Source organism: Ixodes scapularis, unplaced genomic scaffold, assembly GCF_016920785.2.
Source record: "Ixodes scapularis isolate PalLabHiFi unplaced genomic scaffold, ASM1692078v2 PGA_scaffold7__128_contigs__length_106722199, whole genome shotgun sequence".
NCBI classification, from domain to species: Eukaryota; Metazoa; Arthropoda; class Arachnida; order Ixodida; family Ixodidae; genus Ixodes; species Ixodes scapularis.
In genome coordinates, this window is record NW_024609882.1 from 21,249,352 (window position 1) to 21,255,094 (window position 5,743).

Genomic DNA, 5,743 nt, shown 5'->3' on the forward strand with positions numbered 1-5,743 from the left:
TCTGCTCTCCTTATCGACATCGAAAGAGTGAAGACAGCTAATGGCCTCGCCATTGTGTCTCGTCTGCGGGAAACGGTTCGACACTTGTCCTTTTTTTTTCATTTTGTGTGTGTTGGTGAGAATAACTAACAGCACACTGTTGGTAATACTTTTTGCACCACTCTTCGTGGTTTTAAAGCTTTATTATCTCGCCGACTTGAGTAATTGCCCTATGGATGGATGATCAGACGGTAGGGGCAACGTTCTTCGTATCTGACAGGAGCTTGTGGGTATTAGGTGTTAGTTATCCAACGTTGGGCGCCCGTCCGCCCTGGCCGAATTTCTCCGCTGTAGAGGAGACGGGAGGCGCTACTTTTTTAAACTTCCCGCTAAAACGAATGTCAAATTCCTTCGCACCTTCCTTTTCCAGAAATCCTCACAAAGGTAATAAGTACCACTCCCAAAACGCGCACATAACTCGCTTATCATAAACATGAAGAATCGGTACAAGGATGTGCGCAGTGGAGCCGAGGATTGATCGAATCAACAGGTATCAAGTCATGTAGTAGAGTGCTACCGCCCTTCCCAGATGGCGCTGTCGGAGGAAGATGTTCTCTATTTCCTCGATAGGTGGCGGCACTAGTACTGTGCGCTAAATGCTTTGATTGAAGTTTACGACACTGGAGGATCGTCGCTCGCTGCTAAATGAATCAGCTACCATAACGTTCTGGAGCATAAAGGGACAGCTTCGTGAATGCTACGTGTTACGTGCAGACAAGTGTAGCACGAGAAGATCATCCAATGCTTCCTTTCGGATGATCGATGTTTTGTGGTGGGAAATGTAGCTGTAGCAGGAAGTTTGCAGAAGGCAAGAGTTTGCAACAGGGAAGAAAGAAGCAACGTGAAATTTTGATGCAATCTCCAAAGCAAACGGACTATCGACAGAAATGCCTACATGAAGCGAACCCGACAATGATTCCACGATAGCTACATGTTTGAACAAACACGTAGCGCCATCTCTGGTGTGATATGAGAATTGGAACAGAAGCATCTGGACAGCGAACGGTCGCTATAATTTGACACAAGAGATTTTATTTCTTTTATTTCCCGAACTTTTTCTCAGGTAGGTTTAGATATCAAATTTAATAAACCCTTGTTCAGTGCGTAATCATATTTGTTCAAAGAGCACGTGGTTAGTTCTGTCAGACGCTCATAGATGTCCCCAGGATTAAGACATAAATAGCCACATTTTGGTGCAGTGGCTGTGTTGGGGGAGGTCACGTGAAACACATAAAAGTCAAATTTAAAACATCTGAACAATTTACTGACCGTGAAACGTGCCTTCATGTCTACTTAGATGTACGAGATACTGGAGTAAAAAAAAAATCAAAATGGCTCACAGAAAACGAGAGGGCTTCCTTGTTCGGTATTGCCATCAAATAAGAACTTAAAATATTAATGTAAATCTGACATGTAGATGCGCTTAAAGCCAATGCAACTTTAGCCTTCATCAAATGTTCTTGTAGGCTTTTGCGGCTTACACGACGAGTAGTCACAGCAATGGCCTTTCGAGGTGAAACCACAAGCGAGGTTGGCTACCGAACTGCCACGAAGCATTTCTAGCCGAGCGAAAACAATATATCAGGAAGAAATTGCGGTGCGAGGAGGGTGGGCAGTGGTGACGTTTCGAACCAGTTCCTTTCTCGTTTTCCGACGGTGGCCCAGCGGTGGCCCGACCTGTAGCGCCATCTCTGGCCTAGAAAAGAAACCCGAGCCTCTTTCTTTCCTCGTATCTGTCCTCTCGGCGTAACCTTTATGAATACCTCGCACCTGAAGACGGATCGAACTTCTAGCTGATAACTTGAGAGATAAGGTCGGGAATTACAAAATCCCGGAATGCTTGAGGCACACGGATGCAGCATGCAACAGTTTGACTGCTTTGAGTGGAACTTTTGCATCGATACAAGAACGTACACGTGATTCGTGAAAGTGCCTCACCGTTTCTTTTTCTTTCAGTCATTTTTGATGGATGATTTACTGAATTTTTTGCTCGAGAGTATGCGGATGAAATTCAAGCTTCAACTGAACCCACTCTCCTGTGGCCTGGAGCATTCGGTGGGACCAGTCGCTTTCGATCGTCCACTTGTACTAGCTTCAAACCATACGTTTGGAAAATCGATATTACGTTCTAAAAGCTAAGAGAAATAAATCCGACTATTATTATTGGTAATCATCGTTGAGTTTAAGTCAATGGCAGCCATAAAATAGAGACTCCCCACAAGGTCTCCTCGAGGCTCGAACAAACAGAACAAATGTACATACTACTTCGGAGGCTCTTGTACACGTTCTGGCAGAGCAAAGCTACGGTACCATACTTGTATAATCAGGTCGCGTTTATACCCAGTGCATACGAACGCTTTCCGTGCGGTCTTTTAACCAGAACACTGTACAATTCTCACTAGAAACGCGTTCTACCTTGTTAATTGTATAATCTTTTACCTCGGCACAGTCTGATTTCTGTTTTTATTCTCCCTCGGGTAATGCACCTGGGGCATAACGAGACTGAAACTGAAGCGAAAGATATCATTATCTGCGTAGGATAAACTGCTACACAACGTCTTCAGCATATACTACTTCCTTTCATCGTATGTCCGAGCTCGATCGAAGGCATCCACGCAGCCACGAACGCAATCACTAAAAGCGCAAGTCACTGGTCCTTCCCTGTACATGATCGGGGGTAACGACGATTCAACATGTACACCCACACGTGACGAACACCCCGACATTGCTCTTTCGACGCTGTTTGATTGGATCCATTAGCTCGTAGCGTCATCTTACTGATCACCAATCAAGGACAGCGAATGCTCCGTGATCCTGCGCAAGTTTCTGTATGGGATTAACCGGGGACGTCAAACGCACAAAGGCGACGAGCGTCATGACGATGCAATTTTGGTGCGTGCCGTTCGATTGGCTACATCGGATTGCAGGCGATGGCTGCGGTAGGGTACCTGATGTGAAATAGTGACAACTAACTCCGCAATCGAATCTCGGTGTATACCTCGCACTTTCTCGCGCAGACATCTCGGCAGAGTCAAAAGCGTCGGCGACAGCGTCGGCCGCCGCTTTCGCGTCTACACTCGATACATTAATCACCCTCGATCCCATTGCGGCGAGCTTTACACTGGCAGCGAATGTTCGCGTGCGCATCGTACAAAACCGGCACATGTTAATTGCAGGAAAGACGTGGCCACCGCACGGGGCTGACTCGATGTGCCAGCGAAGCGAGCAGGCCACATCAGCAAACGTTCCTCGCGGAAGAAGAAACCAAAAAGAATAGAAAAGCCGGCCAAGGGGCAGCGTGGCAGCAGCAGCCAGCTAGCTAGTGAAACCAGTTCCTTCGTTTTATTATGGACATTTTTTCGCGCCTCCAGTCACGTGGTCAGCTGAATCGTGGAGCCCACATCAAAGTCACTGACCTCCTGGACTCCTCGCGTTCGGCGGCGGAGCGCCGTGTACTCCGCTTCGCCGCGTATGCGTTGGCAAACCGGCTACTGCGAAGAGCCAATCGGAGCGCCGGAAGCGAGGCAACGTGACGACCTTATCGTCCCGCGGGGAGCTGTCACGTGATCCGCTACATCGCTCTGATTGGACCGAAGGGGCCATAAGCGTCCGCACTTTGCCAGGTTAGGCAGGAACAGAATGTAGCAGGCGTCCGTCCTCCGTGCGTCTGTTTTCGCGTATGCGAATATACGCTGACGATTGTTTAAAGATGGGAACGGAGTTTGATGCACGCGAAGGTGATTTTCTGGGTGATTTTTGTTTTACTTTTTTTTCCTTCTTTCTACATGGCGATGACCAAAACCGGTTAGAGCCGGATTCTGGTCCTCCCAGCACTGTGCGTAATCGTGCAGGCTTAAACGCAGCAATGCAGCCGTGGCGTACCCGCGCCGAGCGCGCCGAGAATGTCCTTTCCGAGGACTGCGTATCGGCAGATGGGAGATTTCGGTTTTCAGGTGCCGGAACTTCGCTCGTAGGGGGATCTCCTCTCTGTGCCCGAGTGTGCGCTTTTGTTTCACCACTGGTTTCTACGGGCCACGTGGCCTTTCTCTCGAGCACGTTTAAATGGTGAACGCTGCGTTCGGTATACAGTATAAGCCAAAATATAGACCAATCTCACCAAGCGTTCGGCACACGCGTGAAGTCGCCGTAGCGTTTAAAAGGGTACGGAAACGAAATGGACGTGAGAGCGAGCTCTCTATCCCTTGCTTCAAAGTCGACCAGCGAGAAGCGCAATGCGTATCGCCCTCGTGACGTCAAGTGTTCCTGCACGGTCAAGGGTATACCATAGTTGAGAGCCTTGCCGCTTGGTGGCGTCCACGCGTGACTATCTCCGTTTTTGGGCTATAGCGAAGATACGGAAGAGCAAGTCTCAGTTAAGAAGAAAGTTAAGGCCACAGAAAGGGATTGGTGGCTAGAGGGAATGCAGACAAAGACGGCTCTGGAAAGCTATAGATTAAACAAAAGAGTTATTGCCAAAGAAAGCATTTATGACAATTCTAGGGGAAGCTCATTGCTGTTTGAGGCAAGAACGGGTGTTCTGCGAACCAGAACATACAGAGTGAAGTACCAGGAAATTGATACAGTGTGCACTGCTTGTGGAGAGGAGGACGAGACGGCTGAGCACTTGATACTCTACTGTAAAGGGCTTCACCCTATGCCTACCGAAGACAACATAGACTTAATAAAGTCATTGGGTTTTAGAGACAGCGAAGGGAGAGTGGATTTCAAGACTGTAGAGATTACCAAGCAAAGATTAAGTGAATGGTGGCAGAAATCGAGAGAAAACTAGGTATTTTCTTATCCACTGATGGCAAGGGGGTTTCATAGCCTCACTTTCTTTGCACTGCGGAGTGAATATAGATTTCACATTTAAATATTCTAAGCTTAAATGGTAAAACAAAATGGCTAGGTGGCGTAAGCTACCGCCCGATCCAAAGGGCTCAGCCGTATTCATCCATCCATCCATCCATCCTCGCCTAGTATTATTATCCGAGCACCGCACGCCCTATGGCCTATACATAGCTTGCCCGTACCGTCATTCGCGGCCATGCCGGGATTTAATGTGCCACGACCGCTCGGTTCAGCGCGATCGCTTCACACCGCAGAAGTAGTAGCTCGAGGGAAACAGTAAGTACGTATACATAACCGTCAGTACCCACCAATGGCGACACCTGCAAAGTTTCTAGCAGCTACCTAAGGTCTGCAAAGAAGGGGGATCTCGCATGACGGCGTGGAACGTAGAAGATCGGTCATCCGCCCCTCCCCCACCTTCAGGGAGGAGGGGCTGACTGATGACACGGTCACCGGCCAGCAATGGCTGGTGGACCGTGCGGAGTCGCTGACCGCTACGTATGGGGCCCCGGATTAGGGGCTCCAACTGGGGGTACTGGAACCAGTGATGGAAGCAGGCACGTAGCCAGGGGGGGGGGGGGGGGGGGAGGGGGGGGGTGAAGGGGGGCCTATGCCCCCCCCCCCCCTTACCGAAATCTTCTATTTTGCTAAGACCTCCTCTCCCCCTCTCCCTCATACAGCATTTTGTCATGAACGGGCCCCCCTCGAACCAAAATCCTGGCAACGTGCCTGGATGGAAGCAGCATTTGAACCTTTTGTAGCAGGTTCGGTAGCATTCGAAATATTGGTATATTTAAATGAGTTTGTGATAATGATTGCCAGCTCCCCTTTGATACTAGGGCATATTGCTTAT